This window comes from Bos grunniens, chromosome X (genome assembly GCF_055505025.1).
Source record: "Bos grunniens cultivar Pamir isolate PY7600 chromosome X, Bosgru_T2T1.0, whole genome shotgun sequence".
In the NCBI taxonomy this organism is placed as follows: Eukaryota; Metazoa; Chordata; class Mammalia; order Artiodactyla; family Bovidae; genus Bos; species Bos grunniens.
Genome location: NC_141194.1, coordinates 31074750 through 31089728, shown reverse-complemented (window position 1 = coordinate 31089728; position 14979 = coordinate 31074750). Strand labels below are relative to the sequence as shown.

The window sequence follows — 14979 nt, the reverse complement described above, 5'->3', positions numbered from 1 at the left end:
TTAATTATTTAATATTCTAAATGTGTGAAGTAGGTACCACTATTACACCCATATTAAAAATAAGGAAATATAGGTAAGAGTTAAGAAACTCATTTGAGCCTATACAGTTAGCAAGTGGGAAAGTGAGAATCCAAACCCAGACAGTAAGATTACAGACTTAGCTTTCTCATCAGTATGCTACTATGAAAAATCTAAGCACCAGCTGGAATCCACAATTCACATTTTGGTATATAACTTTTCGGCCTTTTCTCTCTGCTGACACTTATGCCGCATGCATACACACACACTCAAAAAATCCCTATTTACCACTTATTTTTTCATGTTTACAATGTAGCTTTTACAGCTTTTTTATTTTATATTATGTATTTTTTTCTAAAAATCCATGTTTGTCAATTATCAGCTTATCTTTTCAAGAAGGGGTATGAAATGGTCCTAATTTGTTAATATAACCAATCAAACTAGCAAATATTTTAAGGGTTTACCCAAAACAATATGTGAATCAGGAAAGGATATAGTTGTTCACTGCATATTAAAGTTTATAAAACATCTGTGCTTAGATACAGAACATGCTCAATAGCTGATAACTCTCATTATTAGGCTATATCTAATCTATGCATAAAATTTTACAGGGAAAATGTGACTTTATTGAAGAGTAAAATAAAAACTACAATGAAAAGTAACATTTACTCAACTTTTACTCCATGCCACGTTTAACTTAATGGTCACAACAGTCCCATAATTTAGGTGCTATTATTGTCCCATTTTATAAACTGCAAGTAGAGAAGGTAAGTAATTTGACAGAGATTATATATGCTTTCTATCTATCCTTCTGGCTCTCTCCCCTGTCCGTTTTTTCCATTCATCCATCCACCCAGTTACTTCTCTCCCTGCTCTCTTTCTGTGACCCTCTCTCTTTCTCCATCTCTAATTTTTATCTATCTGTCTATAGTGTATAATTATATGAACATATTTTGCAGAATTATAGGACTGAGAAAGAATCTTGAAGTGACCCTTCTTTTGATAAAAGACCACATTGAAATTTAAAAAGCAACAAACACTGTTGTGGGCACATATGGAGGGAATGTCCTCAACAAAAGATATACATAGTGTAACAGGATAGTGACATGGCAGGCCCTTAACATTTACAGAGCGTTTGCAGCTTAATGATGTCCATGGCATGCACACAAAAATCTTATTTTGCTAAATCAAGGCTAAGTTACTGTGCGGCCAATATCTAGCAATATAACTTAAGACATTTGGAGGTGTGTAATCATTCTGTTGGTTTACAGGTAAATTTTAACTGTGATCAATTTTCAGAATGAAGAAAATAAAAAGCTGAGTTACAGAATTTGTCTTAAAATGTTTTTACAAAGCAATCTCATGTACATTACCTCATTTGCCTCTGAACATAATCTCGGAAGTTACTATTATTATTTTTCCCATTTTACAGGCTAGATTTCATGTGGCTGTGATTTTAAATATACTTGCTGCTGCTACTACTGCTAAGTCGCTTCAGTCGTGTCCAACTCTGTGCGACCCCATAGACGGCAGCCCACCAGGCCCCGCCGTCCCTGGGATTCTCCAGGCAAGAACACTGGAATGGGTTGCCATTTCCTTCTCCAATGCATGAAAGTGAAAAGTGAAAGTGAAGGTGCTCAGTCGTGTCCAACTCTTAGCGACCCCATGGACTGCAGCCTACCAGGCTCCTCCGTCCATGGGATTTTCCAGGCAAGAGTACTGGAGTGGGGTACCATTGCCTTCTCCCATAAATATACTTAGTATGGTTAGTAAATATTCCAATGTCTTGCTCTTATAACTACCAAGAAATCACAGCAACTAGTGAAAGAAAATAATAGGAAAATAATCTTTGATATCAGTATTAAATTCTAAATATATCATTAGAGCATTTCAACTTGTGATTTTCAAGAGGCTGTAATGTGGTGGCTTCTCTGACATGTGTTTGAATTCATTTCAGGCATTATAATTCAAACATAACACATACATTATCTAATATGTGAATGCACATTCACATGGAGATCATAAATTATAAGAGTGAGAAATGGCAGTATTTTACTCTTTGTGATTTTTAACTTACAGGAACTCACTGTTGTCTTGGAAATAGGGGAAATACAGTGTTTGATGTGAACTTACTCTTTCTAGAATCCTGACACGTTTTAACATAACTCTCTCACAGAGCAACTGAGCAGGAAGCCCTCAGAGCTAGTCGCTATAGCAAGCAGTATGCTTTGCTAAATTGAAGACACCTACCCTTTCAATTCTTTGGAAATGTTTTTTCCAAAAGACGTCAAACGCTACTAAATTTAGCATCAGGTGAAGACACACCCAGGCATATTACAGTGTAAGCCCCAGTGACTAAATATGTTGCCACTATTCACCATGTTTGTGGGTGTGTGTGTCTTATCTATTATGCCTTACAACTTGTGAGGCATAAATAGTGTTAATATTCAGAGTAACAAGTTACTTCCAGCAAATCCTAGTAATGACCATTTAAAAAAAAAATAACTTAAACACATATAGTATGGGTTTGAGTATGTATCCAGTCCTTAACCTTTGTTGTTTTTATGTCTCTATCATATTCTTTGAGCCAATGGGGGTTTTGCTTGTTTTTGCACTTCTGATTTTATACTTTTAAAAGATGAATTTCAAAATGTGGATTTTATTATTGAAAGGCCAGTATGTTCTTGCCTAATCTCATATATAATTCAACATGATGAAGATTAAATATGCTCTTTAGCACTCATGATTTTACTTATTTTAATAATAATAATTTCCATTTTTTACCGAAGATTCTCCTTGGTGTGCTTTTTGTGTGTTGCCTGTAAGTTTATCATAATACTATGCCATAATAAGATGAATCCTGACTTTCAAATAGTATTCCTATATATTACTTCTCAGTGCTAGTTCTATAAATGAAGGAGAAGCAACTTTGATTTAAAACAGGTGTTAACCTGTACTGGAAATGTTACTTTGAGAATGTCTCTGTAAGAGTTTCTGTACAACAGACATACTAAGATTTGGTACACCTTTGCTTTTGATATGATTTTTTTAAATAAATCTTTTATTTTAATTGGAGGTTAACTACTTTACAATATTGTATTGGTTTTGCCACACATCAATAATAGAAAAAAGTAATAGAGAATCCAGGCCTTTCTCTTGAAAACATCCAGGGAGAATCAGCCCTGATGCTAATAGTTTACATTTTCCCTTCAAACCCAAGTGAGCATCCTTGTGAGTGGAATAGTGAAGAGTTCAGCTTTAAAGATGGCAGATTCGAGATGATTCTGTGGCAACAGAACTGTGCTTGAGGGAAATCAATCATAACATCTTCTAAACTGTGTCACCTAGATTTTGCCTTAGGAATTTCCGGATTTCCAGAGAATGTCACTACCTCCAGTGGTATATCTTAATAGAGAAAAGGAGGAGATTTATTTGCTTCCAGTTTATGAGAGATGGGCAAGTGTTTAGAGTCTGTTAGGTTCCCAACAGTAAGATATTCTCATGTATCTCACAGTCATGTTGGAAAGACAAGGTCTGAGTTATACACAGTAACCAATTAATGAATACTGGTCTTCAATATCCTGTTGTTGTTGTTGAGTCACTAAGTTGTGTCTGACTCCTTGTGACCCCATGGACTGTAGCCTGTCAGGCTCCTCTGTCCATGGGATTTCCCAGGCAAGAACACTGGAATGACTTGACATTTCCTTCTCCAGGAGATCTTCCCAACCCAGGGATTGAACCTGTGTTTCCTGCAGATCCTGCATTGCCAGGAAGATTCTTTACCTCTGAGTCACCTGGGAAACCCCTTCAGTATCTAGTAGACACTTAAAATAGAACATTTATTTCTAGTTTTAGTTTATTGTGAAAAAATCTGGCAGCCTACAACATAGAATTAGTTGTTGTTATTTGAATTGTATGGGTTCGATGTATAGGATCAGTTCCTTGACAAATAAATGAGCCTGTCCTGTTGTCCAACACTCCCTACTCCATGAGAGTAACCTGAGCTAGAGGAAACCTGCAGATTTTTCAAAAGCAGTAGTTCAATCAGAGATTCCTATGGGGATTCAGGGTAATACATTCCTGTGTAATTGTGTATGATAAGGAAAATATTCCTTAACTATGATATTTAATCATATTTAATAGACTTGAATTAAGCTCCTAATATAGGATTCTGTGTTAGGTCCTGAGGTTACAACAAGAAACAAAGACATGAACACAACCTTTGATTTCTTGGTGGGATAGACTTACAAAAGTTGTCCAGATTTACTAAAGAGAAAATAGAAACGATGCTCCAAACAGCATGTGGAAATTCAGAGGCAAGATCAAGGATGATATACCTAGAAGACAATGAGGAAGAAAGCTCTATTCAGTGAAGGGTGTAATTTAGGGAATGTTAGATAAAATAGCAGGCTTGAACTCTGAGCTAAGACTCAGTGATAGACTAGATCACATTGGCTGTAGGTTCCTAAATGCTAATAGTGGTGGTAGTAGTACTGATCATGATTATATATATTTTTGTTTATGCCAGGTTATTAATATGCATGGTGTTATTCCAACAGTGATACACAGAGCTTTAGCTTTGATGGATCTGTGAGGATACTGAAGCTCAGAAATTAGGTAATCTTCCCAAGATCACACAGCAAGAAGTGAAACAACTGAAATTTAGAACCATATCTATCTGACTTCAAAGGCTGTATGGCTGTTTCTCCTCCTTTTTGCAAAGGAGAATAGGGATGGTTCCATATCATCATGGAATGAATAAGATTTTCTTTTTACTCTAATGTCTTACATTAATGAATAAAGCAGAGTATTTGGTGCATATTCTTAACCATGATTTTGTTTAATCTTCTCAACTTTTGTGTGAAGTGGTTAGTACAGATAGCATCCAAGGAAACCCAAAGGAATTCAGCAAGTACGAGTAAAAGAACCGCATTTTAAAGCCTTTTGTCAAAACCTCTCTTTTCCTCAGTTAGAGAATGGAAGGGCAGTTAAGGTGAATGAGGGAGGATGGACTATTCCCATTTGTAATCTTTTGACAATATTCAAACAAAAGACTCAGCAAATCCCTCTTGATGTGGGAAGCTTTACCACAGTCTACGGAGTGTCTTTGGAGCAGACATTCTCCTCTGCCTTTTCTCTCATCTGTACAGTCTCAGCTCCAAGAAGAGGTCTGTCCACATGGTTTAAGTCTGCCTCCTCCACCTGCACCATCTATTAACATTATTTTGTAACTCAGCTCTTTGTCTCTCTTCTCTATGACACTGATTTTCTGCCTCCTTGATTCTGTCTCTCTCCAACTATTATGTTAAGAACGATGAGGTCAGGTGTCAGTTTTTTTTTTGTTTGTTTGTTTTTTGTTTTTATTCCATCAGTACATCCCCTGTGTCTAGCAGCACTAAGGATGTAATCAACCCTCAATATATAATCATGGAAAGAATGAAGGAATCGAGGACATCTGGCCAACAACCACTGTATCTTTTGTCTCCGTCTCTCTACTCCTGTACTGTTATCCTGCCATGCAAATCTGGTGAAGGTTGACCCATCTTTCATTTCCCAGAGAAGTTTGTAGCTACTACGTACCATCCTAACAAGAAACCTCAAGGCCAGTCATTTCTTGGGAAACAGCCATAGACTTTTTTTAAATTAAAATTAAGGTTTTCTACAAGAGTATATATTTACTAATTATTTCTGAAACTGTGCAAGATCTCATGTGTATGTGGAGCTCTTTACTATATTGAGTCCTAGATTTTTTTTTCTTTTAAATACTCTTTAATGGGTGATTCTTAGTAATAGGCATAAAATGGTTTAGAATACCTAGAGATCAAAAGAAACTAACAATTGCAGGCTTTAGATTATGCATATCAATTGCTATTAAGGAAAGAAAATACACTGAGGCCACCCAGAAGTGGAAAATTAACTACTTTCATTTCACTTTTCAATGTTACTGCATAGGTAGTAGTAGGCTTAATGATGAAGTGATCAGAACTCCTATGTTCCATGCAGATGATTATCTCTAAGTTTTGACTACTGTAAACTTGTCAAGAATATAAACCCAATTGTTCTTGCAACTGCAAGTAACATCTACTTGTAGCAAAATTTAGTGGTAAAAGTGACTAATTTCAATTTTTCTTTTAGTAACCTATATAATTTTTGAAAATATTTGTCTACTACCACTTGGCAACAGAAACTTTATCAGTATAAACTTTGAAAAGTGACTCCTAATGCCTTTTGCTAACTGAATTTTCCAATATCATTTTCCCATTGGCATGTAAATTTTACCCCTGTGTTGACAATCTTCATATGCTGCCTTTCAAAATTTCGTTGTCAGTGATATATCCTCATGACATAATCTCATTATAAAAATAGCACAAATGTAGCTAGACCTTTTAAAAATCAGTATCTTATATTCAGCCCATTTAATCACTTCAGTTAAACATCTTAGGAGCAAACAGGTTCATTTTAAGAGGAAATATGGTTTTCAAGATATGTGTCATAGCACCACATTACCTTACAACGTCTTGTAAAAGGTGAATTCAAATCACATCTTTAAATTTATTGCGAATTCAGTCATAACTTAAGGTTAGTGACTAAATACTGGCAAGTTTACAGAACTGATTCATAAGCAGAAGTCTAAAACAAGAGTGGCATAAGTAATTTTAGTGTATCGTTCACACTGCAGAGAAAATTCATTCACATCGTCTTAAGCCTTTTGAAGAAAAAAGACTTCTCATACTTGTTAATATAGCATCTTAAGTTCTCTTTGCTGTTTGAGATATAAAAGAAAGGAAAACTTCCTCTTAGGAATTAGCCAGACTCTTTCTTTTCCTTTCTTCTTAAATTATTTTTCCTTATTTTCTCTTGAAACACACACACTGAATTTATAAAGGATTTTTTAAATGTTTTAATATTTTTATTGTGAAATAATCATAAACTCACAAGGAGTTAAAAATTAGTATAGAAATTCCTATATGTACATTATTCAACTTTTGTCAATGGTAGCATCTTCAATGTATATCCCATTATCAGACCCAGAAAATTCACACTGGCATGCTACAATTAACTTTACTTGGATTTCCCCAGTTTTGCACATAGTCTTTCATTGGATGTCTTTATGCATTGTTCTATGACATTTAATCACATATTTAGATTCATATAATCACCACCAACATCAAGATACAGAACTGTTTGATCACCACTGAGGAATCTATAGAATGATTCTTACAAAGTTCCCACAAGTGTGTCAAAACCATTACTGGGATTATATCCCAAGTATATTTTAAATAATTAAAACTTACAGATCACGTCTGTCATTATTATAGCACTGGGTTCTTCTTCCTAACCATGGTAATCCTGATAAATTGACATTGATGAATATGAGAACATCTAACTCTTCCTGGGTCTATAAATACACTAACTGAGATCGTAATATCTTCTTGCTGGTCATTTGCTTGATTGTGATGATTTGAACAAGATGAGAATATTAAGAACAGCCTAGATAAGCAAAGAGGATTTCACTCTTCTACAGCTAATTTAATCATTGCCCCAATAGGAGGCATATACTTAGTTATCCCTCTGGAAAATGTGAAGAATATGAAAGTGAATGATATTCTTAGATTTCCCAGTACATATACTCTGAAGAGAGCAAGTATAGAAATGTAGGAGCTGTGTTAACTCTCCTGGTTTCCAGAAGAGTTTCTCTTAGTGTCCTAAGTAAGCCATTTACTAAAGGATAGGGCAGTTGGCTGTCCTTTTTGAATGGACTGATGATGATGCTTATTCAGCAGAATAGGATATAGACAATGCATTTTCTCCCTTAGACTGAAAAAGGTTCGGGTAGCAATTAATTCATATGCCAGATACTTGGCTTAGGCATGGTAGAGGGAAAACTGAATGGTCACTGACCTTAGGATAGCGTAGTTGTTAGGAGCTGGGGCTTGAGATTTAGAATTCCAGCTCTGCTTCTCAATAGTGGAGTCTTCTTAGTCAAGATAAGTGCTCTGCATAGTCCCTGGCATCTACCCATTATGCACTTTATATTCAATCACTATTATTAGTCAAGATTCTTAAGGGCTGGTTAATGAGGCAAATGCTAGAGACGAAAGTCAATTAGATGAAATAAAGTAATAAAGGATACATATATTTAAAGGGAATTTAGAAAAGGAAGTGGAAAACAATTAACATGTCATGGTCCCACTATGTATCTGATACTGTTTTGAGTGCCTTAGCTATCTGACCTCATATTAACCTCATAAGAAATCTGCAGTGTGGTCGATGTTATTTGCATTTTATAAGTAAGCAAGTAAAGACTTGGTTTTAAAGTTAAGTGAGTTGTTTCAACACAGTTATTGATTCAAATCAAAGTCTGTGCAACTCCAAAAGTGATGCTATTGAGGTCTGGAGTAGTGAAGCATGAACTGTAAAGAAAGTGACCCAGAGGAAAGATAAAATTTGAAAGAGGTAAAACAGAGGGAAGGGAATTACAAGCTGGAGCGGTATCATAAATAAAGCCTCAATGGCGTGAGTCCAAATGTCATATGTAAAGTTTAATTAAGCTGCTTAGTGAGATCAGAATCATTGCTCTGTTGGAAACACTGGAGACATTTTGGCTGGGGATTGAGGCAGGAAATCGTGGGGGAGACTAGAGTTTAAGCAGTTCTTTAGTCCCTTCTCAGAATTATGAGACATATATGCTTGGGCCACACCAAGATCTGTGTCAGAATACCTGGTGTTAATCACTCAAGGAATCACTCAGTCATAGACAGCTGTCTCATAGCTGGCCATGACATAGGCAGGAATGAAATTATAAATTATGTTTTAAAAGTACATGTAGGAGTTACAACGTGGTTGACAGTTCTATACGCAGCAAATTATGCTGTAAGCCAGGGCCTGGAGGATTTTCAAGCAGCTTTTATGAAGGCCTGGTCTAATCCAGCACCATGGACAGCTCAGAGGTTTTATTTCTCAAGAACCTGACATTAAAAACTGTGCTTTCATCTGCAGACAATTTTGTCTTTGGCCTTGCCAGCTCTACCCTAGAAGAGATACCTTTTATTTTAAAAGGTCATCCTGTATTAAAGCATGTCAAGTTTTTCCTTATCACTCACTCAGCATCCTTGTATAATGACATGACTGGAGGATGGATTAGGTTTTTCTTTGCAAAATTTATATTGGTCACCCCCTTTGTTTGTGAAGATTTCATTCATTAGAGTTTTATTTCCCCCATCCCTAGTGTTCTACACTCCAAATGACTCTTAGTAGTTCTTTTGCCCTTGTAATTGATACTTTTCCTTAGCACATCTTTTTTTTTTTTTTTTTTTTTGTCAATGGGCCATCAAATACTTGGTGTGATAGCAATGGAATACACAAATCAAGTGGGAGGAATTAATAAGGGCAGCAATTCCAAGATTTGGATCTCTAAGATTAATCTCCTATAGCTTAATTCAGCATTCTAAATGAGTTTAACATATTTGAGGACAGAACAACCCACATTAAAAAAAAAAAAAAAAACTTTGTTATCTATGCTAATGAGGCATGGTATAGATAATAGTGTGCTTTTGCAGATGGCAGTAAAAGAAACATTGAAAGCTTTACCTTGTCCATCAGAGAATTAGAATGTGTATATCATGGGATGGTTAGTTTTCAAAATCAGTTTGGATCTCACAAGATGTTGACACTGTTTTTGAAGGACAAGTCAGGACCAGATACCAGATTGTGCCATGTTCAAGTCACAATTCATTTCTAACCTTCGAGGGTTTCTCCAGCACTGCTGCTCGTTCGGTTTTCCTTGTGATCTGCATTAATTTGCTATCTAGCTTTTTGTAGATTGACCTCAGCTGCCACAATTGGGATGTTCTGTGTCAACATATGCCTTACTGAGAGTAACCTAAGCAGAGGAGAGTGCCACTGATTGTCTAGGTAATAGGTTGTGACAACAGAGACATTATTCTAGTGTAAATGTATTCAGTTTTTCTGTGCTCAGTGTGTATCATATATGAAGGCCACGGCGATATGCTAGATGAGACAGACTGAGAGGGACTAGAATGGCTATGGCCTCCCAACTAGAGAGAACCAAATGTTGAAGAGATGTATGCCAAATGCAGCCATTTGAGGTTTAAGAGTTGGTTTACACAAAACACAATGACAAATGTTTCTAAAGTGAAAACTGTGATTTCCAGTTACTGCTAGCTATGAAAATTTAAATACTGGAAAATTCCAATAAAATATTATAAAGTACATCATTTCCTATAGGTTTACTATTTGGTTTGTGAAAATAAAATTTCCGAATGATTTATGTAATCAATCATTGGTGGCTTCTACGGTAAAGAATCTGCTTGCAATGTGGGAGACCTGGGTTTGATCCCTGGGTCAGAAAGATCCCCTGGAGGAGGGCATGGCTACCCATTCCAATATTCTTGCCTGGGAAATCCCATGGACAGAGGAGCCTAGTGGGCTACAGTCTATAGGGTTGCGAAGAGTCAGACACAACTGAGTGACTAACACAAAAACACTAATATTAAATAAGTAGTATATTTTGGTAGAAAATGTAAGTTAGATATTGAGATAACCTAAATATTCAATAATTTAGATTTGTATTTTGTATGAACCACTTTTAAGTAGTTAATAAAGCATGTATGTAAATAAAAATAAGCAACTTAAGAGAATGATTATGTGAACACTATTTATTATTCCAAAGCATGAATTTTTCAAACACACCTTTTATTACTGTTTTAAGAAAGAAATCATTTCCATATATTTGCATGTAGATCACATTAAGTCTCAGAGAATTTTCCATAAACTTGTTTTCTTTTATTGCTGCTATAACTAACAAGCTAGTGGATTATTAACTTGGAAAGTTGTACATAAAAATCACATCCATAGCTTAAATGACCAAGGATACATTTTTGATTTTGGAAATGTCAATGCAAGTTAAATAATCACAGAATCCTTGGTCATTTTAGATCTAGACAGTCCTGCACTATTTTTCAGAAATGAAAAAAAAAAAAAATGTGGTTTTGGGCTTTTTTGTTAAAGTATCTTTCCTTTGTACCTCTTTTGTAAAACTTTGACCAGAAATGGTGCTACGAATAGACTCCAACTCCAATATATTTCATAGATAAACCAATAAGATTAATTCTTATTTTATTGCATTCAGCTCATAACTCACTGTTTGTAGGCAGGCAACTTACGTCCATGATAGAAAAAGTTTTTTCCCTCTGAAGATCGTTTAGCTTCTCATTTTCACATGTATCCTGTTTTCTGAATATTTTACTTGCAAAGACAATAACATTTATCATTTTTTTATTAACCAGTCTTATATGAGAAATTAACATTAACCACTCCCAGGGAAATAACAAACGACCTTTTGAAATAATATAATCCTGGGGAAAAAAGGAAAATGACACTTTAGTCAGCCTTTAAAATCATATCAATTAAAGATATAATTCCTTTCAGCCTCTTTAAAATGGTCAACATCTTGAGTACTATACTCATGGTTGCCCCCTTTGTCTACATCCGTGCCTCTGGGTCCTGCCTCCAGTAGAAAAAAAAATGTGTATTTGTCCCTGTTCCTCATTGTCATCTCATGTCTTTCACTTCCTTCCCTCAATTTCTACTCACTCCAGATGTACCCACTTCCATCATCTGCTTGCTTGGTCCCTTTAATACTCTGAAACGAATTCTGGTATTAGACAACAAAAACCCTCAATTTAGCATCAGTTAAATTCAATAAATATTAATTGAGTATCTGCTTTGTGTCAGGCACTACTCTAAATGTTTGAGATGCATCAGTGAAAACAACAGAAAATATAGAGGCTTCTAGATTCTAAGGGGACTCAAACAGTAAGCATACATAATAAGTCAATTTTATAGTGTGTTAAAAGACGATGAGTGCTGTCAAAAATGAGATAAGCAAAGTAGGGGGTGACTTATACTGGAGTGCATTCTGATTTTAAGTAAGGTATCAAGATAGTCCCCACTGAGAAGGTGACATTTGAGCAAATCCATGAAGGAGGTAAGGGAGTGAATCATCTTAGATGTCTGAGGGGAGAATCCGCTTGGCTTGAGGAAAATGTCAATACAGGATTTCTAACTCATCAGTTTATCTGTGATCCCTGGTACTTCATCTACATGTGGTTAGAGTGAAATGAAAGAGGTATAGGAAAGGCTATTAACAAGGTGATGCTGGACCCTGGAGACCATTGTAAGAATGTTCTCTTTCTGTCTGAGTTAGATGGGAGCCTGTGGAGGATGTTATGGATAAGATTTGACATGAATTAAAAGGATTACTCTGGATCCTGATGGTGGGGGCTCAAAGCAAGGAGGACACTTAGATTATTATGGTAATTTGATCAAAGATGATGGTGTCTCAGACTAGGGTAGTAAGAGGGAGTGATAGTCTGAATATATTTGAGGGTGAAGCCAACAAGCATTTCCTGATGGATTGGAAAAAGCTATGTCAGAAAAGTAGAATCACATGTGGCTCCAAGGTTTTTTCTCTAATTAATAGAAGGTATAAAGTTATCCTCAACTGAAATGGTAGGCTGCAGATAGAGTGGGGTGATTTTGGGAAATAATCAAATAAAATGTGAGGTATCTATTCCATATTCCAGTGGAGATATGAATATGCAGTTGACTGAATGGATTTAGAGTTTAGAAATACGGTCTAGAAAGAAAGTGAAAGTGAAGTCGCTCAGTCTTGTCTGACTCTTTGTGACCCCATGGACTGTAGCCCACCAGGCTCCTCCATCTATGGGATTCTCCAGGCAAGAATACCGGAGTGGGGTGCCATTTCCTTCTCCAGGGAATCTTCCAGACCCAGGGATCGAACCCAGGTCTCCCGCATTGCAGGCAGACACTTTAACCTCTGAGCCACCAGGGAAGGACATTTAAATTGGGGAATTATTGGTATAAGAGTTAAAGCTGTGTGGTTAGATGCTCTCACAAAGTAAAAGTAAGGATGAGGAAAAGGAAAACACTAAGGATTTCAATGGTAAGAAGTGGGTAAAAGGAAGAGAAACAGAAAAGGAGAATAAAAAGTAGTGACCAGTGAGCTGGAACGATAAACAAGATAATGTGTTATCTTGACAACTTAACCTTCTACCTACAAAACCTGCATTTGGTGGTGGGGGGAGGGGGAGTTGTCTCATTCCACCTCGTCCTGCCTTCATAATCAGTATATCCTCACTTTGCACCTATAAAACCAAAAGGAGAAGTCAGTATTTTTGAGATATAGCATGTTAATAAATTCAAGGGGTATTCAGTGAATCTTAATAATTCAGTGGTGTGATGTGGAAAAATAGAATTCATAGGGAAAGGAACAGAAGTTAGCTCAGGAAATGAATTGACAGTGATGCTGTGCCTCACAGCAGTAGGTCTCACTCTTCTGTATCCCAGTGGTTAAATTAACAGCAAGGTCCCTTAGTAAGAAAAATAAAATGTTGTGAGCATTTATGTCTACATGGCTGAATTAAATCCCCCAACAATGAAATACAGTTAACACAGTATCTTGAAAAGAACCCTAAGTGGATTTCAGGGAACCTGAATTCTAAGTATGGTTCTACTGCTGACTGATTGCATTAACTTCAAATCTATCATTAACCTCCTTGTGCCTCATTATCCTCATTTCACCAAATAAGAAAAATGAAATATTCCTCCTTTCCTACCTCACTTGGATGTTGTGAATTTAAATGTGTGAGAAGTGCTTGAGATGCATAAAATTTGATGGAGTGTTTTATTCATGAATTCAAGGCATCTGAAGTAATTTGACCATGATGGAAAGTTGCTTCCTTGCACATTTTTTTTAGAACGGCATTTCTCTCACTGACCCACCCATTTTTGCAGCATGTTACCTACTCCTAAATGTAAAACAAACATAAATCAGCCTTATAAATAAGCATTACATCTATTATCATTTCATAATATCATAGTATTTCATAATATTCATCATTCCCTTATTTACACATCCAATGTATATTTATTGAGGACATTAAGGTAAAGCTTAAGTTCCTAAGTAGCGATGAGGAAATCTTTCATTTTTTATTTCTCTGGTGTTTAAAATGTACTTTAATAACCATGATCACCATTGATCTCTCAGTTCTATGAAGTTGATATGACATATGCTTTTTCCTATTTTGATTTTTATCAGTTCTGTCAGAATTGATGTCAATTCTGTCTCAATAAACATGGAAAAATGAATAAATAAAAACCAAAATAGGAAAAAGCATATGTCATATCAGCTTCATGTGTACATGAAGTTGAGCATGTACATACTTCATGTGTACAGTGTAATTTGACACATGTATATATTGTAAAACATTTACCACAATAAAGTTAAAATCCTTCACCTCACATAATTGTTGTTCTTATAGTAAAACCATTAAAGTTCTACTCTCATAGCAACTTTCAAGTATACATCACAGTATTGTTAACTGTAGTCACCATGCTGCAACTTAGATCCCCAGGACTTACCTTTTAACTGAAAGTTTGTACCCTTTGGCCAAATCTCTTTTATCCCCCCACACCCCTCTCTACCATTGTTAGAACTCTGCAATGGTAAGGACTTCTATGACCTAAATGTCACTGAGATCTAGAAGAGAAGAGCAAGGCTAAAGTATAAGGTGGGGCAAAGCCAGCTTAAAATGACTAAAAGAGTTCTGGGACCAAATATATGTCTTTAAAAAAATGAGGAAGAGAAGATAGAAGGGATTCTTCTTTTCACCATCTAGATAGTGTTTGAAAAGAAAAGTGTTGTGTTATAACTTAATAACTCTTTGTCACTGCAGCCATTTGCTGATGTCTAACCCTTATGGCAGAAAGTGAAGAGGAACTAAAAAGCCTCTTGATGAAAGTGAAAGAGGAGAGTGAAAAAGTTGGCTTAAAGCTCAACATTTAGAAAACTAAGATCATGGCCTCTAGTTCCATCACTTCATGGGAAATAGATGGGGAAACAGCGGAAACTGGCAG

At 35.9% G+C, this 14979-nt stretch overlaps 1 protein-coding gene across 20 annotated transcripts in view; it reads left to right on the top strand.

Annotated features, from left to right (window-relative positions):
* The window catches only part of DMD (dystrophin), a 2667987-nt gene that overhangs the window by 1571031 nt on the left and 1081977 nt on the right, over window positions 1-14979 (top strand). The gene's annotated exons all lie outside the window — the stretch shown is intronic.